This window comes from Phascolarctos cinereus, unplaced genomic scaffold (assembly GCF_003287225.1).
Source record: "Phascolarctos cinereus isolate Bilbo 61053 unplaced genomic scaffold, phaCin_HiC Scaffold_8;HRSCAF=390, whole genome shotgun sequence".
Classification (NCBI taxonomy): Eukaryota; Metazoa; Chordata; class Mammalia; order Diprotodontia; family Phascolarctidae; genus Phascolarctos; species Phascolarctos cinereus.
Genome location: NW_027556291.1, coordinates 77,271,552 through 77,297,981, shown reverse-complemented (window position 1 = coordinate 77,297,981; position 26,430 = coordinate 77,271,552).

Here is a 26,430-nt window from a genome sequence, read left to right as displayed (position 1 = left end):
TGTGCACAGACCTCTGTTCTGCTCTTGGCATTTCTCTCAGAGGTGTAGGGCAGCAAACACCATATCCAACTCTCCTCGGCCCTTTCTGGAGCCACTGGCTCTCAGGTAAAGGACCATCTTCCTGATAAAGCATCAGCCTATATTAAGGAAGACTCTGGCAAGAATCTTGCCAGCAATGACTAAGAGAGAGACCCCCTGTGATTGTCACAAGACAATCTATTTCTTTTACCTTTATTGAGATGGACAATGGAAACATCTTTGAACTCTTTTTCTTGCCACATAACCCAGAAAATTTCAGTCATCTTTTGTATGAGCAATGAACCCCCTGCTTTGTAAATCTCAGCTGGATAGAATCAGCACCAGGGCCTTGGCCACAGGAGAGGAGCCTAATGGCATTCAAAACCTCTTCTTCATCTGGAACTTCAGCTAGGGAGGGATTGACTTTAACCTGAGGTAGATGGTCAATGGCTTCAGCATCAATTGATGACTGTTGAGAACACTATGGAAGTGTTCAGCCCATTTCTCCAGGATCATGTCTTTGTCACTAATCAATGCATCAGCACTGAATAGTTGAGAAGCGCCATAGATCTTTGGCCCATAAATAGTCTTCAGGGCATCATAAAAGCACTTTGGATTGTTAGTATCAGCATAAAACTGAATTTCATCTGCCTTCTTACTAAGCCAGGAATCTTGCCTCTCTCTAAGCTTCACTTGTACTTAACTTTTGATGGAGTTAAATGCTGCTTCTTAGAGATGGATCCTGCTGATAAACCCTGTAGAGTTCTTGTTTTCATTTAGCAGCTTCTGAATTTTCCCATCATTTTCACCAAACCCCTCTTGATGTTTGTGAGTGATCTGACCCAGATGAACAAATGCAGTGCAAAATAGGAAAAAATTTGATGACCAGTGCCCATAGATCTATAGTTATGTGTCCATTTTTATTAAGAAGTAGAACAAAAATTAAATCATCAGAATTTTTTAAAAATTGGTAAGCTTTCAAAGTGCTACCCGACCTTTTACTAATGGTTTCCAGGGTTTTTGAAACATAGTAATATTTTCCTTATCCATTAGATTCTTCTAAAAGATTTCATAAATCTTTAAGAACATATTTTGGCTTCTGCATTAAACAAACATTTTTGAATGAACAAGAAAAATAGCTAATAATCTACCTTTTTTACTTTTTCATCAAGGTCTATGAATTCAAATTTTGGATCTTCTGAGTCTAAATAAGAAGTGATTATATAATACCTCATTTGCCTGAAGAATATTCACCTGACAACCTCAATTACCTAGAACATAGCAGAAAGCCAAGAAGTACCCAAAATACTCACCACAATCAAAACAGCCATCACAAAGTCCATGCATTTAACTCAGAGTGTACTTATTCTTATTTAAGACACAAAACAATAATTTTCGTAGTACAATATCCAATTTTAATAATGAAAATTCTGGTTCATCAAGAAAACGTTAAACTATTTTTGTATTCTCCATGTAACAAGGCATAGAAATATATGTATTTAGAAATACTTTTATAAAAAATAGTTAACAAATAGCACTGTTATCTATAAAGGAGTGATCTTCAATTACATAGAAAATTCACCTCTATGCCATGTTTTCTACCACTGCTGAAGAGATGAGATGCTAACTATACTACATAGTTATTACAAGTTTGTGCTCATGGAATATTTCTTTAAAAGGTAATATTTAGAACTGGGTACTCATTTTTTAGAGTAGGGGTTCTAAACAAGATGTCTGGGGATAGATTTCAGGAACATGTGAATTTGGATGGAAAAATATTACATCTTAATTTTCTAACTGAAATGTAGCATTGAACACTGCTTGGTCTACATGGTCGACATCTGTATCATTGATTACAGATTATGGCCTGTTCAGAGACATCATGTTACTAAATCATTTAGGAAATCTACCAAAGCAAATGGCTTATGTGTTTTTTGTTACATTAACCTTTCTTTAAATTGTATTGATTCATGAAGAGACAACAGAAAATGAATTTTAAATTCATTAATTTAAATTAATTTACTTAAGAGCAAATTATTTGGAATTTTAAAGAAATTAGGAAATTTTATTTGAAATTTATGTTGAAGAGTTGTGGCTTCATAGCATCTACTTTACCATGTCCTTTGCTAAGATCATATACAACAACATATAATGCTCATTGTATCAGAAAGTGAGGATGAGTGCTATAGAACTCTTTTCATCCTAAATGAAAGTCATACATGTTTTCCATGCCTGTAAGCCACAGGTAACTATGCATTTCTGATATAATGTTTGCTATTTGACAGAATGTGATTTCAGTTGTGTGGATACTCCCACTTCACTGACAAACCACAACAGATGGTTCATGAGATATCACAACCTAATTAGAGATTTCAAGAGATCACACAACAAAGGACTGGAAGAGAACTTAAAAGGCCACCTAATCCAACTCCCTCATTATACAGATAAGGAAAGTTAAGCACCCAAAGGTTAAGTGACTTGCCAATGTTCACAAGAATGGCAAAAACATCCTCAGCTTCCAAATCCAGTGTTCTTTCTCTAAGCCCAGCTTTTTTCTCTGCTATGCCATGTTACCTCTGTAAAAACTTGATTTTTAAAAAGAGAAAAAACAATTTCCAAAAAAAAAAAGATGACAAAATAGGGATTCATAGGTTAAATGTTAAATGATTTATCTAAGGTCACAAGTAAGAGTGAAAACCATGATATTAGTATATCATCAGTTCATATTTGATACATTTCCAGCTCTGACAGATCCTGTCAAACCTATGGTTTCATCGACATAGGCTACAAAAATAGAAAGTCACTTCCACGCCAATATGAGGCTCTAGAGTGAGATCTGGACAAATTGATCACAGGAATGAATTAAGTTATTTTAAAAAGAGAGAAATAGTTCGCTTTATACTAGGGATTCCCAGAATGTATGCCAGGGTTTAACATGTGTGATCTTGATTCTGAGAATGCCAATTACCATCCACATCCCTACCTTTTGCCAGCTACTCTCCACCTCACTACTGCCTCTATTCTACTGGCTAAGGCACAACTGATAGAGAGCTGAGGAAGAGACAATAGTTCTAAGATTCATCCTTTTCCCACCATCAACCCTATTTCATGTGCTTTAAAAAAAATAAATGGTTTTTTAAACTCCGTACTCTAAATTTTCTTCAACATATTACAGATCTGTGATTCCATTGGTGTTCCTTCAGGCATAAAGATGAACATATTTCTAATATTTTGTTTCTAATTAAAGAAGGGAAAAATAGGTATCAAATTACTTAACATAATTATCAGCTTAGTAATAGCAAAAAGAATAAAAGTACACATGTTACAAAGATCAGCAAAAGTTACTGATTTACTAGAAAAAAATTAACAATATAAACCAAGGCAATTTATAAAATCAGCCTATTCTTAAATCAGAGCACTATTAGAAAGCATTTCAAAATTAAAATGATTTTTAATTATCTCATTTTTAAAAAAGACAGCATATTAAAATTATTTTCCTCCAACTATCACTTCTTCCATGATGATAACTAGCTAACATAATAACATAGCTAACATTTAAATAGTTCACTATATAACACTTAATATGTGTTAGGCAATGTGCTAATTACTTTAGAATTATTATTTCATTTGATCCTCACAACAACACTGCAAGGTAGGTGCTATTATTATCCCCATTTTACAGATGAGGAAATTGAGGCAAACAGAAATTTAAGTGACTTGCCTAGACTCACATAGCTAGTACGTGTCTGGGGCCAGATCTTAACTCAGCTATATCTGACTCTAGCCCCTAGCTGCCATGAAGTCTTCCCTAATCATCTTAGTTACAAGGAACACTTTCAACTTCAAATATCTCAAGCCAACTTATTTGATTTTTATTACATACTTATTTCATTATAAAATGTGGAGCACGTGAATGACTGCTACATTTACATTACAGTGATTTTTGTAAAAGTTATGCAAAGGGAAGAATAAGGGACTTAGAATGGGAAGACACGCATTTGAATCACATTTGAATACTAGCTCTGCTTACCACCTGAATGATCTTGGAAAAATCACAGCCTCTATAGGTCTCAATTTCCTCATCTGTAACATGAAGTCTGAGCAGATCTAAAAGGTTGCTTACAACTCTGAATCCAATTATTTTATCCCCACACATCACTTGGAAGTCAACTTCTTGAAGGCAGACTATATGTCTTTTATTTTCATTGTCATACCCCTAATGCTTATAATATATAACATGCAATGTTCATTGAGTTGAATTTATTAGGCACCTATGATTGGTGGTGTCCTAATCAACTGAGAAAGAAAGATGAAAAAACATCAAGTGCCTGACTAAAAGAAAAACAGCTCTAGCTCATAAGGAGTTTACAATTTAGATGGGGGGAGATAAATATGTACAAATAAAGGCAAATTTGAAACACACAAAACAGATATAAGATAATTTTGGAGAGATGGCACTAGCAGCCGGGGCAATCAGGAGATTTCATGTTGAAAACAGTGCTTACGCTGAGTCTTAAAAGAAACTAGAGGTTCTAAGAATAGAAGATTAACGATGGAGTGCATTCCAGACATAGGATTCAGATAGTATACAGACAAAAGCAGAGAAACAGAAGATGACGAGCTACTGTTTGGTTTAAACTTAGTGGGCATGAAGTGGAATAATGTTCAGTAAAGTTGGAAAGGTATGTTTGGGTTAAGTTTTAAGAGGCTTTAAAGTAAAACAGAGGATCTTATATTCTAGAGATAATAAGGGTGGCAGTAAGGGATACCAGAATTTACTGAATAAGAGAAATATATGATTAGACCTGTACTTAAGGAAAATTATGCTGGCAGCTATGTGGAGGATGAACTGGAGTGAACTATAGTGATGAACTATAGTACGAGTATAGTACTAGATGATAATACTAGATAATTATGAATAGATTTCCTGCTTATGTGATGCTGATTTTTCTAATATATCAATTCTTTCTGACATAGTAATAAAAACACATTTAATAGACTTCATGAGAGGACAGTGGGATATTCTAATACAATAATCCAAACTGTCTATTTAACTGATTTCATGAAAGGAATATGGGACAATCAAGTCAGAGATGTGTTTAGCTTCTGGTTGTATTAATTACTAGCTATAATGACACTGGGTAAACCATTTAACCTAAAATCTCAATTGTCTCATCAATAAAATGAAATGATGAGGTCGTACTACATAACCTCCAAGGTCTTTCCAGCTTTTGATGATAATCCCACCTCAATTTATACACTAAAAATCTGCATCATTCTTACCCTTCCAAAAGCAGCTACTCTAGATTTTCTATGACATCTGCAAGAAATTCAGGGACATGCTCAGATTCTTAAAATCTAGCCACTGCTTAGATTCTTAAAATCTAGCCAATAGCTCATTAATGTTCAGACTCCTTAAGAGTGTTCCCAATATGACCAATGTTCTAATAAACCTTGCCTTTGGCTGAAAAAGAAAACAAAAAGAAATTCAGGGACAGATCATATGAGAGATTGAGATGTTCAATGTTGGACATCTGATAGTTTGATAGTTTGATCAAAATTATAAAAGGTCCAATATCATTACAGGAGATATCAAAATTTGCAATGCAATTCATTTTCAACAAATAGGCAGGAAATGATGTTATTTTGTTACTGTGTAAGTCTAATATATTGTCAACAACAAGCTAGGTTGATAAGTAAAAAAAAGCTAGGTGATAAAGCTAGGTGTTAAGTAAATTCATATTGTTTTATTCCCTCAAGTTAGCACATGCACATGGAATCAGAGCTTTAACTCTGACTCAAACAATTTTTGGAGGACATTTAAACCCTGACTCAGGATGTCTGTGTTACTAAAAAAAAATACAACCTGCATATGTTTTTTAACATATAGCATGGGAAAGGAAGTTTCTTTGTTGAATAGGTTGTAAGTACAATAAAATAGGAGAATGTCAAATGTCAATTGAAATTATAGATCCAGAATATCTGTGTTTCCCCTATATAACATATGTCTATAGGATACAAAGATAAGAAAAGTCCCACTATTCAAGAGAGTGTCTGGTCCCAGGTATCCTGTGCTTAGTGATCACAGACAGGAAGAATGCTGGTCAGTTCCATCTGGTCCTGTAGTTGCTGACACAGGAAAAGGCATTGGGGGCAGCTAGGTGGCACAGTGGATAGAGCACTGGCCCTGAAGTCAGGAGGACCTGAGTTCAAATCTGGCCTCAGACCAAACACTTGACACTTACTAGCTGTGTGACCCTGGGCAAGTCACTTAACCCCAATTGCCTAAAAGCAAAAAACAAAAACAAAAACAAAAACAAAAAACAAACACAGGAAGAGGCATTTTTAGTTCACTCAGAAAAGATTAATTCAGGTTTTTGGCCCTTATTGGGGCTCAACTGATCTTAAATGATTATCAATATCAAACATTTTAAAGTCTGAAAAGAAAATATTTTCAATTTATAAAATAGTGTGTGAACAAGCAAATCTAATTCAAAGCTTAGAACTTCAGATAAACCAGAACAGACTATAGGCAGAAAAATGAAAGGTAGTTAAAATACAAAGTATACTCTATACTTAGCAAACATGTGTAAGGCACCTATTAAGTATAATATACTATGATAGACTAGGGAAAATACAAAGTTCTTGACCTCAAGAAGTTTATAATCTAGAAGGAAAAGGTAAGCCATACACACAAATACATGTAATGCAAGCTAAAATATTCTCTATCTTCTTAGATTTAAAAACATCAACATCAGACTTTTCTAATTCTCTTCCTACCCCTCTAATCAGACTTACTGTGATTCCTCAGTCTTCCTTATTCCTTAATGTGGGTTGTCTTTAAGGGTCTGTCTTACTATCTCTCTTTCTTCTGTATATGCTTGCCTTTGGCAATCTCATTTCCTTCTAAACTTTAGTCTCTATGCAAATGACTTCCAAAGGTATCACCTAGAACCTCTGAGCTCCAGATCAGTTGCTCATAAAACAACACCTCTGCCTGAATATCCAACTGGCACTTTAAATTCAACATGTCCCAAGCCAAGCTTACTATCTTTCCCTAAACCTCCTTCTTCTGACTTATTCAGTCACTGGCACCACAATTCACTCCAACTCCCACACTGAGAGTTTGGCACATCATAAATGCTTAATAAATGTTTATAAACTGATTGATTAGATAGGGTTGTCTTTGACTTTTCCCTCTCAGTCACCTCTCATACCAAGTCTTGGTGAATCCAGAATAATTTTGTGTGTGTGTGTGTGTGTGTGTGTGTCTGTGTGTGCACATACATATTAAAATCTGTTCATGTCATACTTCTCAATAATGTTCAATGGCTCCCAAGTTAAGTTCAATGGCCCATCAAGTTAAATCAAATTCCATGGCTTGGCATTCAAATCTTCCCTCCCCAAACTCCTGATAATCTGACATAATCGTTCCTTCTCAATAACTTGATCTCAAGTTATTCCCCTCCACACATTCAATGCTTCAAATAAATCATTCTGCTATCTGGCTATTCAATACATATTTTCACAGCTCCTGGTCTTTGTTCACATTGTTCTCTATACCTGGAATGCCTTTCCTCCTCTCACTTTAAAAAAATAAATCACATACATTTTTTTTTTAAATCACACACTGGCAAGTAACAGTTCATGTTCTAGCAAAGTAGAAGATTGAGAGTATCAAGTTTATAATCACAAAAAAATTCACTTTCAAGACAACAAAATGACTTGAATTAATGAAAAAAATATGCAAATACACATTTTCTTTTAAAAAGATATAAAATTATTTCACAGAGTTGTTGTGGGACTCTTGGAATTGCATTCTGGTGATACTCCAGTTTCTCAAGACATGTTAAGTGATCACTTAAAACAGCCCTTCTTGCTTATACCACCAATATCCTCTAGTTTATTTGCTGAAAAGTCTAAAGACTTTATATATTCTCTTTCTGAGGTTAGAGAAAAAAAAGCCATCTGAGCATTTCAAATGGGAGTGGAGTTTTGAAGATCCTTCTGCAAAACATAATGTATAACAGAGACAGAAAACATATTTCATTTAAAATTTGCACTTTGTTAAATAATAAAAAAGTATGAATGAGCTTCTTACAATTCTGCACTGTTTTACTTAGAAAAGGGAAACATTAGGTTTTCATCCAGAAGTGTAGCTTATGCTTCTACTACATATGGGACTTTTAGACAAACAAAATCTCAAGATTTCTATGTAAAATAAAATTGGCAGTGCATAGTTTTAATGATATCGAACATCAGTTGTGGACTTGATAAATTGCTTGATTCTGACCTAAGTAACTACTTATTAGTATAAATTAAATTATTATTATTAGTAGTATTAATATTACTATTCTGAATTATTAGTATAAATACTCATGGACAGAATCATCTGAAGAAAATAAGTCTCTTCACGATCAAATCCTTCACAATCAAAACTGGCTTACTTTCAGAAAAAATAATAATTCTTCAACAAATTTTTCCTTTTAGAAGATAAAAGCATCCATAAGAAAGTCTGTGTCATTTTCTCTTTTTTATATTTTATTTTCCCTCCAATTACATGTAAAGATAATTTTTAACATTCATTTTTTAAATTTTGATTTCCAAATTTTCTCTCTCCTTCCTTCACCCCCCAAGACAGTAGTAAGCAATTTGATGTAGATTATACATGTGCAATCGTGCAAAATATGTTTCCATATTAGTCCTGTTGTGAAAGAAGTGTGCCATTTTTTAAAAGCAAAAATATCTACAGAGAAGCAACTTCTACTGGCTTTTTAAAGAAGCATTTATAAATTGTATATTGTGAAATTGAGCAAAGAAAAATGGAGCACCTAATCCTAAAGTTACAGAATTATTAACTCTCATCAATTTTGGAACCGGAAGGATCTTGAGATTACATAGCTACTTTGGGCAGAATGGTTCTAGTCCATCAGGTTGTTATCTTTTCACATTATATTTGCAAACTAAATAAACCAAAGATATACACTTTCCCGCTCATCTTTAACTAGATCTTATTGTCTACTTTTTTTGGAGGTGACTAGGTGAGTCAATGGATAGAGAACTGGGCCTGGATTCAGGAAGTCCTGAGGTTTTTGTTTTTTTTGAGGGCAATGGTGGTTAAGTGACTTGCCCAGGGTCACACAGCTAGTAAGTGCTATGTGTCTGAGGCTGGATTTGAACTCAGGTCCTTCTGAATCCAGGGATGGTGCTCTACACTATGCCACCTAGCTCCCCCTGAGACCTGAGTTCAAATACTAGCTGTGGGACCCTGAGCAAGTCACTTAACCTCTGTTTGCCTTAATCCAGTGGAGAAGAAAATGGCAAACCACTCCAGTATCCTTGCCAAGAAAACCCCATATACAATACTGGAGAGCTATAGTCCACAGGATCACAAAATGTCAGTCAAGATTTGAACAATTGTCTACTTTTAAGCCTACTAAAAACCTACATTAACTCATTTTTTGTGATGCTTAGTTATGATTAGCAAAATATATCTATTAAAGTTTAATTATACTATTAGTCTTTCGAAGCTAACTTTGAGGTAATGTACTTATTTTTGTTCCCAAAGTAACAATGATTATTCTTCACCACAAATTAGAATTAAATCGTTTAATCATGTGCCTTGTAAACAATACTGTATAATCAGAGCTCTAAAATGTGGTAATTAGGACCTATTTTGAAAGATTACAAGTCATTCCAGCGTCACCAAATGTAAGAAGAGTTTAAGTCATTATCAATAAAATAGAGTAAGGAATCCCTTCACACATGGTACGGGTACATTCTTGGGAAATTGGTCAGAAGGCAAACCCCCCTGTTTTCATAATGAATTCCACAAGAATCCTAGAGAGGTGTTCTTACAGAAAAGTCAGCTTGTTGAAAGGCAGTTTTCTGTATGCAAGGTAGGAATTGATGGGACACTAATGATGGACCCCTAAAAGGCCCTGGACTTTTCCATGTGACCCAAGTGAGGCAGACCTTTCTGTAGTCCTTGTAAATTTTCTCAAGCAGGAAATTTTTTCAATCCATCTTTTTGTAGGTTCTATCATTTCAGAATCCACTTAGATGCTTGATTTAACACTGTTTCTGAGGAAAACAGGGGAGAACTCAGGCAACTTCCTGGCTTTTCTCTGCCACCTTGGCCCTGGCTCATTCTGTGGACATTCTTGTCCCCACTGTGCCTCAATCTCCATAGACCGGTGCCACACACTCCACCCCCACACACCCTCCAGACTCAAGATCTGGGAAAGCAGATATTGATCTATTGATTAAAATGTGTGCATCTAGGGGCAGCTAGGTGGTGCAGTGGATAAAGCACCGGCCCTGAAGTCAAGAAGACCTGAGTTGAAATCCAGCCTCAGACCGAACACTTGACACTTACTAGCTGTGTGACCCTGGGCAAGTTACTTAACCCCAATTGCCTAAAAACAAAAAGTGCACGCATCTTATTTTTGGATTATGAACTTGGTAGTCATCATCAAACTCCAACATTTAAACATAGAGAGAAGAAAATAAAGATCATATGTGAAACTCTGAACTTTGTGCCACCTGCAGTTTTTATGTGTTTATTAAATCGTTTAGTACCAAAACGTCCACTTTGTTTCTGTGCTCTCTTCTGAACTTATTTCTGTTTTACTTTGTATGTTTTTCTATTATGTTGATGCTCTTTTTTTCTTCTGTGCCTCTGTCTTTTCCCCCTCCCCACAGGATGTTATTTTTCATGTTTGTATTTCCAGTGAGAATCATACAGCCCTGTCTGTACACAGTAGCGACACAGTAAGTGTTTCCTGAGATATAATCAAAGGTGCAGTTTAGAGGGGAGATGCTAGGCCAGAGGTGGGAACCTGTGGCCTTGAGGCCATAGGTTCCCCACCCCTGTGCTAGACTCTCTAGAATGGTAGGGTCAAACTCAAGTAGAAGTGAGGGGCCACTCATCTTTGGCTGCATGTTGACTGAGTTTTAAAATGTAGTGTTATCTCCATTTTGTTGTGGTTTCATATATTTTGCTAAATATTTCCCAATTACATTTTCACTTGGTTGCTCATGGTTGAGACCTCTCCTCTAGATGAAAAAGGTCTTAGAGATCACCAAGTACTATCTCATTTTTAGAGCAAGTGAACAGAGGTCCAACAAGCTGCCCTGATTTGCTCAAGATCACCCAATGCTCAGAGCCCAGACACGAACCAGGTCATTTGATGTCCAGACCAGTGCTCTTTGTTGTTGTGTATTGTTATTTAGTCATGTCCCACTCTTCTTGATCCCCTGGACCATAGCATGCTGGCCCTTCTGTCCTCCACTATCTCCCAAAATGTGTCCAAGCTCATGTTCATGCTTCCATGGCACTATCTACCTATCTCATCAACTGCTATCCACCTTTGCTTTTCCTTTCAATCTTTTCCAACACCAGGGTCTTTTCCAATGAGTTCTGTCATCTCATTATGTGGCCAAAGCATGTAAGCTTCAGTTTGAGTATTTGACCTTCCAGTGAATAGTCTGAATTAATTTAAGTATTGACTGATTTGATTCTCTTGCTGTGCAGGAGACTCTCAAAATCTTATTCACCATCAAAATTCAATAGTGTAGGTTCTGAGGTGCTCAGCTTTCCTTATTACCTAGTTCTCAGAGCCATACATTGCTATTGGAAAAACCACAGACTTGCCTCTATGGACCTGTGTCAGCAAGGCGATGTCTCTACTTTTTAGTCTGCTGTCCAGATTTGCCATAACTTTCCTTGCAAGGAGCAAGCATATTTTAATTTCATGGCTGCAGTCACCATCTGCAGTGGTCTTCAAACCCAAACATATAAAATCTGACACTGCTTCCACTTCTTTTCACTCTGTTTGCCAGGAAGTGATGAGATCAGTGGCCAAGATATAAATTTTTTTTTGTTATGTTTTAAACCAGCTTTTACATTCTCTTCTTTCGCCCTCATCAAGGGGCTTCTTAAACCTTAATCCTTCCTTTTCTGCCATCAGAGTTTTATTATCTGCATATCTGAGATTGCTGATACTTCTCCCAGTAACTTAATTCTGGCTTTCGATTCATCCAGCCTAGCATTCCACATGAGGTGCTCTGCATATAAGTTAAATTTAAAAAAATGAGCCTTATTGTACTCCTCTTCCAATCTTAAATCAGTTGTTCCGTGTTTCATTCTAACTGTTGCTTCTTGACCTTCATATAGGTTCCTCCAAAGACAAGAAAGATGATCTGGTACTGCCATTTCTTTGTTGTCAAAGGTTTTAGTATAGTCAATGAAGCAGAAGTAGCTGTTTTTCTGGAACTGCTTTGCTTTCTCCATAACATAGCAAATGTTGGAAATTTGGTCTCTAGTTCCTTTGCCTCTGAAAACCATCCTGCTCTTCTGGGAATTCTCCATTCATATTTTGCTGAAACCTTGCTTACAGAATCTTAAAATTAACCTTGGTGCTATGTGAAATGAGAGTAATTGTTTGGTAATTTGGACATTCTTTGGCATTGCCCTTTGTTAGAATTGAGACATAAGCTGATCTTTTTCAATCCAGTGGCCACTGTTGAGTTTTCCAAATATGCTGACATAGTCAGTGCAGCACTTTAACAGTATCATCTTTTAGAATTTTAAATAAATCACCTGGAATTCTATCACCTCCACTAGTTTCACTGTTATCAATGCTTCCTAAGGCCCACTTGACTTTATTCTCCAGGATGTCTGGCTCTCGATTAGTAACTACATAATCGTGGTCACTAAGCCAGTGATGTTAAGATCTTTCTTATTCTTCTGTATATTCTTGCCACCACTTCTCAATCTCTTCTACTTCTGTTAAATCCCTACAATTTTTGTCTTTTATCATGCCCATCTTCTATGAAAAATTCCCTTGATAATCTCCAATTTTCTTGAAAAGCAAATTTCTTCATTATGATAACTATAGTGTCTTTGTATGATTATCTTTCATTTAAAACTAGTCGAATAATAATGTAAGCCCATTGTTCCAGACTGTATCCTTCCCTCTTTTGGATGATGCTATGAGATTTGCTGGCATTCAATAAACATGAGAATGTAGTAGCCAAAAAATAGTTAGGGAATGTTTGACCTTCTACTTTCCCCATCCTCAGTGCCAACTTTCTCTAGGAACCACCAAGCTAAGCCCACAGGATGTTTGTGGGTCCCCATTTTCTCCCCTCTCTGCCGCCCCTTGCCCCTGCTCACATCCCAGCTGGTGTGTCAGGCTGCTGCTATATCTGGCCATAAAATCACTTTCCCTTTTTAATGTTTTTATTAAATTTCACTTTTTGCAATGAACAAATATACATAGTCAAACAAAAGAAATTTCCCCATTGGCCACATCCAAAACTGTGGGCTTGCTTCTGATCAGTTAGTCCATTGTAGAGAACAGTACCTTTCTGCCAGTCCCTCAGGCTCACAATCCAGGAGCCATCCTGTGTTCCTATTTCCCACCCTCCATATCCAAGCTGTTGCCAAGATCTGTCAATTCTACCTTTGCAGAATATGCTCCCTTCTCTCCTTTGAAGCTGTCAAATCCCTAAGGCAGGCCTATATCACCTCAAAGACACTTAGTCTTTGGCTGGATTTGAACTCAAGTCTTTCTTGCTCCAGGAACTCCATCCACTGTGCTATGTAGCTGCCTCTAGTGTCAGCTGTACCACTTCTAGGCTGAGTCATGTTGAGCAAGTCTCTCCTCTGTGGATCTCAGTTTTCTTATCTGTAATAATGAGTGGAGGCAGACTAAATCATATCTTTTCTCTGACCCTTTGGACCAAGACTGGAGGCTCCTGCAGATAGGTACAGTGGAAGAACTTTTGAATTTGGAGCCAAAGGACATAAGTTCAAATCCATACTATTTTACTTGCTAAATGGGTGATCTTATACAAGTGGCTTTCTATCTCTGGGCCTCAGTCTCATGCTCTGTAAAATCACTTAATTATATTATAAATGTCCCTCTCAGCTCCTACATTCTATGGTCCTGGAATTCCCTTAACATTGGGAGGTGGCTACTCTGGGACCCTCCGTTTCTTGATACCTACAGAATAGTATATAGAATTCGATTGGGACCAAAGGACCCGCATTCCAACCAGACTGTTCCATTCTATCTGTGTGATCTGGGCATGGCCCTTCTCCCTATCTGGGTCTCCTTATCCTCCTTTGTAAAAGGAGCAGTTTGCATTAAATAATCTCCTGGGTCCTTTCCAGCTCATAATCCTCTGATAATGTCAGGAAGGAACATCATGTATGTTTGAACAAATGAATGCTTCATTAACTTCTCATAGAAATGTTATGCTTAGAGGATGTGGGCCTACCCTAACGTGGGCCCTGTGAGACTAGAGAACAAATCTGGAAGTCATCACGATATCCTGTAATGAAGCATGTGAGTGCGTTAGTCACAGAATACTGGAATATCAAAGAGATGTTCCACATTCCAAGAAGAATGAGCCCTGATTCAAGGTGACAGTAGCAGGTCCAAAGAGTCCATTTGCCATCAGTCTTCTCCCTATACCCTGACCAGGATATCTACATTTCTCAAAGACCCAATTCACAGGAATCACTTCTTGATCAAAGGCCCATTAGGCCATACAAGCACTTAATTTCCATTCTTGCATTCCACCACATCCACCCTTAAAATGGGATCAAAGATATACAGAATTTAAAGGGAACTTAGATCATTTTAGTGGAATTATGCTTATTTTACAGATGAATAAATGGGCCCAGAGAACAGAGTGAACTGTCCAAGGTCACACAAGTTGTAAAAGAACTAGGCTTCAAAATCCTGCCCACTGACTCCAAAGGCATCACCTCTGCCACTGATCTGGGAGGAGAAGCCCAGTCATGAAAGTGGAGGGCTGGCTCAAGCCTGTCTCTAGACCCTCAGAGTCAGTCAGTCAAGAAGGGCTTATGAAGTGCCTATAATGCACTAGGCACTATGCAAGGCACTGCTATTACAGTGATGAAAATGGAATAGTCCTACTCTCAAGGGGTTTGCATTCTACTGCAGGCATACATGTTCAGAGACAAATAAATCCAGGATCCATGCAAAGTGATTTCTGACATGAGGGGCAAGGCAACACTGATATTGGAGAGGATCAGGAAAATATTCTTGAAGAAGATGTCCCTGGAAGTGAGCCTTAAAGAGAGGTAGGGGTTCCAAGAGGTGAAGAGGGAGAGCATTCCAGGCATGGGGAACAGCCAGTGTGAAAACACAAAGACAGGGGATGTTATATCCCATACAAGAAGCAGGCCAGTCTGGCTGGAGCATCTGAGTTTATGAAGGGGAGGCATGGGTAATCAGTCTGGCAATGGAGGCTGGATCAAGATTGGGAAGGGTTTTAAGACACAAACAGAAGAGTTAGTATTTTCTTTTAGAGGCACTGGTTGCCATCGAAGCTTCTTGATCATGGAATGACATGGTTAGAACCGTGATTTACAAATTCTAATGTAGATCCTGTGTGAGGATGGGTTGTTGGGGGGAGTGCCTAGATGAAGCAGGGAGAGAAGGGCACAAACATTCAATGAGCTCCTACTATTTGCCAGCCACTGTACTCTTTATAACTGTCATGTCATTTGATCCTCACAACAACCCTAAGAAGGAGGCGCTGTTTATCCCCATTTTACAATATACAAGAGAACTGCCCAGTCTTTCCAAAGATAGAAAATGGAATATCAATTGAAAAAAATTCATAGATCATATCTAGAAAAGAAAAAAAAAAGCCCAGGGATGCTGTAGTAAGCACTGTACCTCATACCCCTATTGCCAATTCCCATTTCATCTTTCTGAACCACACAAATCTATGTTCATGTCTTAAATGTTATTATCTCAAGGAAATATCTAATTTAGTGGAACTGTCTTTTTTGATCCAAAGTTAATGAAGGGAAATAGGAAGCAGAAAAACAGAGTGAGCCCATCTAGTTTTGGGATTTCGTCAGAGGTGCTGTACCCCCTGTTCTCCACCCTTCTTCTGTCTTATCCCCCATCACTCCTCCATGAAGCCCAGCATTGTGCTGACCATACTTTAGGTATTCCACAAATGATGCTTGGTATGAAATGAATTAACTTATAATCTAATAAACAAGGAACTGCCTAATTCTGATTTTTTGATTGTCAACTCTGCACTTCCTCAAAATTTTAGCTTAATAATGGCATTCTTAATTTTCCCAACTCTTTCACATATGCAATTGTTGTTGTGATTTATCTTCTAAATGACTCTAATATACAATAAAATTTTGACCCTGCAGGCCCTACAGTCAGGAGGAGCTTTCCTTTGGACAGTGTCAGTCAGTCGAGAAGTTTCAGAGCAGATTTCTGAGCCAGGCTGTTGAAAGAGGCTTGATTGGGCAGTTAACATTAGCAGGTTTCCTTTGAGCTAAAATAGCCTTGGGGATGGGGAGAGAGGAGACTGTCTATGAACTCTTCCCCTCCCCTTCTCCCCATCATCTCTTTTGTTTAATGACATTTAATTTAATAGTATGTTTAGTTTTGTTCTGGTTTCAGTTAGCACCTGGTGAAAGGGGCATTTCCATGCATGTTGCTGTTAAACAGAAAGAGACGACTGTGAATCTGTGGATTTCTGTGATTTACAGACTGAAAGAAGAGAGTTGTTTTAATTTGCAGTTCTCAAATCCTTAGCGATTAGGAGTATTTTGCCATATGATCATTGATAGCTTCAATTTCTTCCTTCAAAAACTTCCTGTTCAAATCCTTTGACCTTTTGGAGAATGGCCCTTAATATCTGAAATTGAAATCGGTTCCTTATATATCTTACACATGCAACATTCATTAAAGAACTTCACTACAAAGAAGTTTTCCCTTGCTTAACTGTTACCCTTCTAATTTAAATACATTCAATTGATTTGTGCAAAAATATTTCAATTTTATAGAGACAGAATTATCCTTTTTATTTTCTGTGACTCTCTCTATGAGTTCTATCATGACCTCTTCTATCCATGAATGTGAAAATAATTTCCTCCTGGCTCTTCTAATTTGCTAATGATGTCTCCTTTTATATATAATTCCTGTATCTTTAGATTGATTTGATATGGGGTGTGAGGTGTTGATCTCCTATCAAATTATTGCCAAACTGCTTTTCATTTATCCCATCACTTATGTATCAAATGTGAATTTACCCATGGACCTAGGGAAGGGAGGGAGGAAAACAGGAAAGAGTTTGCATGCCCTTAGAGTGAGGGGGCCATCACCCAGTTCAAGGACACATAGTGGCCAGGAACAGAAAAGCAAGAACAAGAAGACAAACATGTGAGTCCTGGGGCCAGCTACATGGGGGCCTGGCTGGAACCAAGAGGAAGACACGTGGGGGCTGGACACAGACACAGACAAGAGAGGACGGTGACATGTGGGATGCCAGTGAGAGACAAATGGTAATGGCGCATGGATGAAAAGAAGGCACACATGTAGGGGCCAGACAGGTGGCAGGTGGGCAGAGCAAGGCAAGGGAGTGCTCCCTCAGTGCCAAGGTCCCAAGCTAGGAGGCCATCAGTGAATTTTTGACTGCCATGATGGATGGCACATTTGTTTCTTCTCCTGACTCAAGTCTTGTCACTCCAGCTGGTTGGCACAGCTTCTTATACGTGCGTTTCTGTAGTCAGCTTCTCTATTAATCTCTCTCTCTCTCTCCTTATCAGTCTCTTTCCCTCTCTCTGTCTCTTATTCTCTCTCTTTGTCTGTCTCTGTCTCTCTTTCTCTGTGTGTCTCTCTGTCTCTGTCTCTCTGTCTCTGTCTGTCTCTCTGTGTCTCAGTCTCTCTCTGTCTCTGTATGTGAGTATGTGTCTCTTTGTCTCTCCATGTGCATATATGGTTATGTGTGCATGTCTTCTATTGGCTGGGGCTTTATAAAAGACTGATAAGGATATAGCAAGAGGGAAAGCAGAGTTGAGGTTACCTTGGAGACAGACTAGTGACCATGGCAACCAGTAATTGAGAACAGCTGCCTCCAACTTTATGGACCCTGAATACAGCAGAATATCTGTCAATAAAGGGTAATTTTAGAGACACAAAACGTGTCCGCTCCCTCATCCCCAAGTCTCTCTACCACTGACCTATAAATTCTACTCATTCACTGTGAGATAATGGAAAAGCCTCTATTTTTCTATTTGGAACCATCAAGCATGGCTCCCTGCCCACTTTCCCCCTTGGTTCTCCTCTCCTTCTGTTCCTGAATCAGCATCAATGACTTTTTGTTTGTTTGTTTGGAGTGTGAGGGGAGAATATGTAGGCTAACCTAGGCATAGTCTCTACAAATTTGGGGATCCCTGACATAAGACTGTGCCCAGGCAGAATATAGCATACTTTCAGGGCCCCTCAAACCTAGCCCACCCATTCTTCTACAACAACTGGACACAATCTGTGTCTGACACTTATTGAAGGGAGGTGGGGGGGTGATAACATTTGGCAAAGTCTCTATTGCATGAGGAGATCCCCAAAAGGACCCCAGGCAAGAACCCACAGGCCAATTCATGCATCCCTACTAGGACTGTGGAAGCTGGTTAGGGAGGAGTTCTGAAGGAGGGCATTGAGGACTACTGTGCTCCTCTCCTTTCAATTCATCTGGATCCTGCCTTGCTTGGATTCTCTGCTTTTCGTCCTGCATGCTGGATGCTGGAGCAGGATGCTGACAAAATCTGTGCAGAAGGGGCATATCCCATCATGGCCTCTAGACAGGGGCCCTGCCCTTTACACTTAAGAAGAATCCACTGTCCACTGTCCATCACCTGGTCTCAATTAGCAGTTGCCATGGTAACTAGTCTGTTTCCAAGGAAACCCAGAATCCTGCTGGCCCTCATACTAGCTCCTTATCAGGACTATATTCTGATCCATCAGCTTCCCCTCTTAATCTGAGCACTTAGGTGAGCACAGACCTAAATCCCTAGATGCTACCAAACAATAGCAGACATACATGCAGACATAAAACTATTCAGAGCCATAGAAAGATTCATAGAAAAGATAACTGTAGAGCAGGAATGATATAACCAGCTGAGGTAACAAAACTTGGGTCAGGAAAAGGAATAAATTACCATCTATTATGCCAGTCAAAGATTAATGGATCTCTTCCCAGCCAGTTGCCAGTAAGTCTGTCCTTAGCCCAAATACATGGCATAATTCTGAATTTCCCAAGGAAGTCTCTGAATAGTAAGGAGTGCTATGAGATCACAAGGGCCTCGAGAATAACGAAGTACCTTGGGTCAAGCCTGTATAAAAATCAGATCGACAAAGTGATCAATAAATAAAGTGAGGCATTTATTCAGAGTCAAGGAATGAACAACACAGTCTTACTCAGACAGGGAAGTCCAGTGAGGGGAGTTACAGACAGAGGTTATATATACTCGGAAAGGGGGTGGCTAGCTAGTAGATGGAACAGAAGATGGTTCACAAGTTATTTATTGCAGGGTATTGGCACATTCCTAGAAAAAACACAGGACTGGTTTTAGGCCATTTCTAGCCTATAGAGGCAGACAGGGTCACCTGTAGGGTCACCAGAATAGCTAGACTGCAGGAAAGGAGGGGATGCAGAAGTGTCCTTGGAGCTCTCTCTGTCTAGGAACAAGGGCAGTTAGAAACTGCTGGTCACAGCAGAGATTCCCAGGAGTTTACCTTCAGGGTAGAAATTGATATCTATAACAATATAGATCTATGTATGTATAGAAATATATATGTGTATATATACATATATATGTACATATATACATACATATACATATAAATCTAAAAGACAGTGACATAGACAAAGTTTGGAAGAAGAAATCCAACATAGGCAATTTTGATGCTTTAATTCTATGAGGAATAAAGAATGGCTAAATAAGCATAAGGGCCATGAATATATTAAGGAATGTTAAGGAGTCTCCTGAACTTGTCTTTTTGAGTTGCCACATTTTCCAGAAACCCTGGACTTGGCACACGCAGGAGGCCCTGAACGTGTCAAGGACAAAGGCCCCCCTCCCCCACCACCCCGAAGCTAACATGATGTGCTGTTTTCATCCCAAGCTGGACTCCCTGTGTGTCCTTGGGAGTCAAGACAGGCATCAGTCAGTCTGCACTTGACCGGGAAACTGTGTGCACAGCTGGAAACTTTGTAGATAAGCAGACCATCTATCTTCATGGTCTAATAGTTACCAAGAGAAAAGAATGCGGCTTTTGCCATTGTCTTTCTCCTCCCCCTCCCCCTCCCCCAAGAAGGGTTTTGTCTTTTTCCCACCTTTACTGCACCTTTCCCCCTTCCTGTGCCATTGCCCTTTAGGAGGAGGTTTCTGGCTTTTCCTGCTTCCTTTGTTGTGCTGTCATAAATACGCAAACTTCTATGTGGAGTGGGAACTTTGCTTAGGATTCCACATGCATGATCATTCCTCTTGTAATAAACCTAGTTTTCACATAAGTGTCATGAAGTTGTGATTGCCTGCTGACAAATAAAAGTCCAGAACAGAAAAAGATAAAGATAAGTAATGAAGAGAAAAAGGGAACAAAATCGTTTTACAAAAAATGAAATCTTAGAAGCTCATGACTAAAGATGTTAAAAGAGTAAGGTGAAGAGAGATTCACCCTGACTACTTAACTAGGAGGGAAAAAAAAAGGAAAGAATTTAAGAACCAGATAAAAGGAAGTCCAAAATAGGAACTAATAAGCAAAACTACAAAACTAGGGAAAGGGAAAACAGATGAGACAGAGAGCTGAGGGAGAGAGAAAGAAAGTTACTGAGAATAGGATTGCCTTTTAAAAAGACAACTGAAATAACTAGAGACAGAGTTCTGTGTATAAAGAATAAGAAGGAAAAAATTCCTGATTTGAGAAAAAAAATAGAGGAGGAAAATATTAAACTGATGCTCATAAGTTTAAATATGAATGAAATAAAAATGTCCAATTAAAAAAGCGAGAGATTGGATAAGAAAACAAAGCCACCACAGTCTGTTGCATAAAAGAAACATTTAAAAAATATATCCAGAAAAAAAAGAGGGGCTACATATTTACTATGCATCCTGTGAACCTCTAAAAGCAGTAGTTACAATCCTGCTCTATGAGAAAGTAAAAGCAAATCAGCAAAACATTAAAAGTTATAATCATAGAAACCACATTAGACTGAAAGGAACCATATGCAGTAAACCAAGGTCAATACTCAACTTCTCTGCTCCAAATACATTCATCTACATTCATGAAAGAAACATTAACTGACCTAAAAAAAGACAGACAGTAACACAACAGTGGCAAGAAATTTCCAAGTCCTCTCAGCTTCAGATATGTATAAAACAAGCACAAACAAAGAAAAACACAGAAATGAATAAATTGTTGGAGAAATTAGAGTGAAAGGACTTATGGTGCCTTTCAAATGGGCCTGTTGTTTTTTTTTTAAACCACTATCTCAGCATGGCGTGGGGGTTTTCTAACACTGTGCCATGTAAAAAGGCTCTGAGATATTGCCGACAAATGAAAAAATGCAGAAATAGTAACTAGAGCCTTCATGGATCAAAACACAATAAAACAATCAGTTCAGAAACAGCAAAGCAGGGACAAAGGCTCAAATGGAGACAACAATGAAATCCTAAATAATGAGTGTGTCAAAGGCAATATCACAGAAACAATATTTCTAAGTAAATGTCCTCCTCTGAAATGCTGACTGACCTATGGGTGCTCATTTCTTCTGGTATTAAACCTATGCTACCAAGGGACTGGCCTGAGTCAGGCCTAGCTTATACCACCCTACCTTAATTCTATCCCTTCTCTAATCTGTCCTTTATACAACTGCCAGAGTGATACTACTAATGTACAGTTCTGGCCACATCGCTGCCTCTGCTCCATAAACTCCAGGGGCTCCCTATTACCTTTGGATTGCAATATAAGCTGCTCTATTTGGCACTTGAAGTTCATCCCAACAAGGCCCAAATCAATCTTTCTAACCTTATTATATGTTCCTCCCCTTTATGCTCTCTATGGTCCAGCCACATTGTCCTTGCTTTCCCTCACACAAGATGTTATATCTCCCCTCTGTGATTCTGCACAAGCCATGCATCATGTCTGGAATGCTCTCCATCCTGTCCTCTGCCTCTGATAATCCTTGGTTTCTTTAAAGGCAAGAGCTCAAATTCCAATGTCTATATACAGCCTTTCCTAATTTTCCCCAGCCCCCCGAGTGCCAGTGCCTTTCCCCTCAAGTTATCTTACATTTATGTATCCATTTTGTATGTCCTTCTATATGCACCTGTAGTCTCTCCCAAGAGACTATAATCTCCTTGAGGGCTTGCACTGTTTCCTCTGATCCTTTGTCTTCTCATTGCCTAGTAGGATACTTGGCACACGCACAATGCTTTACAAATGATGGATTGATTGATTAAAATCTTTGAATGTCCATGGTCTGGAGGAAGAATTAAATTTGTTTTGCTTATCCTCAGCAGGCAAAATTAGGGTCAATGAGTGGGCAGAGTTTTATCTCAATCAGTAAGGAAGACATTTCTAATCATTAGAGTTGTATAGAAATGGAATGTATTGGCTTGCAAGTCAGAAAATTGCTCATCACTTTGGCATTCAAGTAGATGCTGGATACCAAATTATTTGGAATGCTGTAGAGAGGATTGGCATGGAAGATGGAGAATTTGGAGTCTTGTATGGAGTTCTGAGCCTCACAGTTAAGGAAAATCATTGGTAAGTTGTACAGCATCCAGAGGAGGATAGGCAAGGCCTTGAGTTCAGTCATAGGAGGATCCACTGAAGGAAGTAGGGATGGAGAAGTAGCCTGGAGAAGAGAAGGCTCAGGTGGGGACAAGATAGACATCTTGTAGCGTTAGAAGGACCAACAAGAAGAAAGATTAAACTTAGCCCTAGTGAACAGAACTAGGAACAGTGGGTGAAAGTTGCAGAGGCAGGTTCTGTCTCAATGGGCAGAAGGAATTCCTCACCTCTGGAGCTGTCCTAAAGTAGGATGGATTGTCCTGGAAGGTGGTAGCTCTCCTGTCATTGGTGACCTTCAAATTGAAGCACTTGTTCGGAAATATCACAGAAGGAATTCTCATGTAGGTTGGAATAGTGGCCTGAAGTTCTTTCCAGCTGTGAAATTCTGTGATTCTAAAGTGAAGGGAGGAGGGGAACACAAAAACCTATTACTAAAATTTATCAATAAAGTAATTAACCTATTTCTTTTTTACTAATAAATTTATTTTTTATTTTTATTTTCAAAATTCAATTCCATAAGATTTTGAGCTCCAAATTTTCTCCCCATCTCTCCCCTCTCTCCACAACATACACATTCATATTAAACCTATTTTCACATTAATCACATTTCACATTAGTAAGGAAGAATTGGAGCCAATGAGAGAAACTTTGAGAAAAAAGCAAAAAAAAAAAGAGAGAGAAAGCAAATAATATGCTTCAATCTGCATTCAGACTTCATAGTTCTTTTTCTGGATGATTTTTCCATCATGAGTCTTTTAGAGATGTCTTAGATCCTTCCATTGCTAAGAAGAGATAAGTCTATCAAAGTTAGTCATCACACATTGTGGCTGTTACTATATACGCTGTTCTCCTGATTCTGCTCATTTCACTCAGCATCAGTTCACATAAGTCTTTCCAGGTTTTTTGAAATCTGCCTGCTCATCATTTCTTATACTGCAATAGTATTCCATTACATTCATAGACCACAACTTGTTCAGCCATTCCCCAACTGATGGGCATCCTCTCAATGTCCAGCTCTTGGCCACCACAAGAAGAGCGGCTATAAATATTTTTGTACATGTAGGTCCTTTTCCTGTTTTTATGCTCTCTTTGGGATGCAAACCTAGAAGGGCTATTGCTGGGTCAAAGGGTGTGCACATTTTTATAGCCCTTTATAGTTTCAAATTGTTCTCCAGAATGGTTGGATCAGTTTACAACTCCACCAACAATGCATTAGTGTTCCAATTTTCCCACATCTTCTCCAGCACTTATCATTTTCCTGTTTTGTCACATTAGCCAATCTGATAGGTGTGATGTGGTACCTCAGAGTTGTTTTGATTTGCATTTCTCAAATCAGTAGTGATTTAGAGAATTTTTTTCATATGACTATAGATAGTTTCAATTTCTTCCACTGAAAACTGCCTGTTTATATCCTTTGACCATTTATCAATTGGGGAATGACTTGTATTCTTATAAATTTGACTCAGTTTTCTACATATTTTAGAAATGAGGCCTTTATCAGAGAAAACTGGTTATAAAAATTCTGTCCTAGTTTTCTGCTTCCCTCCTAATCTTGGTTGCATTGTCTTTGTTTTTGCAAAGAACTTTTTAATTTAATCAAAATTATTCATTTTGCATTTCACGATGTTCCCTATTGCTTGTTTGGTCATAAATTTTTCTGTTCTCCATAAATCTGACAGGTATTCTATTTCTTTTTCTCCCAGTTTGCTTATAGTATCAGCCTTTACACCTAAGTTGTGTAGCCATTTTGACTTTATTTTGGTATATAGTGTAAGATGTTGGTCTATGCCTAGTTTCTGCCATACTATTTTCCAGTTTTCCCAGCAGTTTTTGTCAAATAGTCAATTCCTATCCCAGAAGGTGGGGTCTTTGGGTTTATCAAACAGTACATTACTACAGTCATTTCCTACTGTGTCTTGTGTATCTAACCTATTTCTTAGCCAGTACCAAGTAGTTCTTTATGATTGCTGCTTTATTAAACAGTTTACAATCTGCCATTGTTAGGCCACCTTCTCTTGCATTTCTTTTCATTAATTTCCTTGATATTCTGGACCTTTTGTTCTTCCAGATGAATTTTGTTATTATTTTTTCTAGCTCTATCAAATACTTTTTTCATAGTTTGATTGATACGGCACTGAATGAGTAAATTAATTTAGGTAAATTAATTTTTATTATATTAGCTTAGGCTACCCATGAGCTCCTGATGTTTTTCCATTTATTTAGATCTGATTTTATTTGCATGAAAAGCGTTTTGTAATTGTATTCATATAGTTCCTGGGTTTGTTTTGGCAGGTAGACTCCAAAATATTGTCTGCAGTTACTTTAAATGTGATTTCTCTTTCTATCTCTTGCCGTTGGGTGTTGTTAGTAATATATAGAAATGATGATGATTTATATGGGTTTATTTTATATCTAGCAACTTTGCTAAAGTTGTTTATTATTTCAAGTAGTTTTTTACTTGCTTCTCTAGTGTTCTTTAAGTATCTGGTTTCTAGTACCATATTGTACATTTCTAGCACATATAGTAAGTTTCTAGTACCATATCGAACAACAGTGGTTATAATGGACATTCCTTGTTTCACTCCCAATCTTATTGGAAATGCTTCTAGCTTATCCTTATTACGTATAATGTTTGCTGATGGTTTTAGGTAGATGTTACTTATTATTTTAAGGAAAACTCCATTTATTCCTATGCTCTCCAGTGTTTTTAATAGGAGTGGGGTTTGTGTTTTGTCAAAAGCTTTTTCTGCATCTATTGAGATAATCATATGGTTTCTGTTAGTTTTATTGTTAATATTGTCAATTATGCTGATAGTTTTCCTAGTACTCAACTAGTCCTGAGTTGCTGGTATAAACCCTACCTGGTCACATTGTATTATTCTCACAATAGCTTGCTGTAATCTTTTTGCTAATATTTCATTTTAAATTTTGACGTCTATATTCATTAGGGAAATTGGTCTATAATTTCTCTGTTTTGGCTCTTCTGGGTTTAGGTATCAGTACCATATTTGTATCATGAAAACAATTTGGTAGGACTCCTTCTTCGCTTATTTTCCCCAATAGCCTATATAGTATTGGGATTAATTGTTCTTTAAATGTTTGATAGAATTCACCTGTAAATCCATCAGTCTCTGGAGATTTTTTCCTAGGGAGTTCAATGATGGCTTGTTCAATTTCTTTTTCTGAAATGACATTATTTAAGTATTTTACTTCCTCTTCTGTTAATCTGAGCAATTTATATTTTTGCAAATATTCATCCATTTCACTAAGATTGTCAAATTTATTTGCATAGAGTTAAGCAAAATAGCTCCTAATTATCATTTTAATTTCCTCTTCATTGGTGGTGAATTCACCCTTTTCACTTTTGATCCTGGTAATTTGGTTTTCTTCTTTCTTTTTTTTTAAATCAAATTAACCAAAGATTTATCTATTTTATTGGTTTTTCATAAAACCAGCTCTTAGTTTTAATTACTAATTCAATCATTTTTTAATTTCAATTTTATTAATCTCTCCTTTGGTTTTTAGTATTTCTTATTTGGTATTTAATTGGGGATTTTTAATTTGTTCTTTTCTAGTTTTGTTTTTTTAAGTTGAATGCTCAATTCTGCTATCCACTTCTGTTTTATGGGACAGTTCATTCCATTCACATTCAGTTATGATTGCTATCTGTGTCTTTCTCTCTGTCCTATTTCCATCTCTTTTTATGCTTTAATTTCTCCTTTCTCCTTTTCCCTCCTCACAAGAGTTTTGCTCTTGACCACCA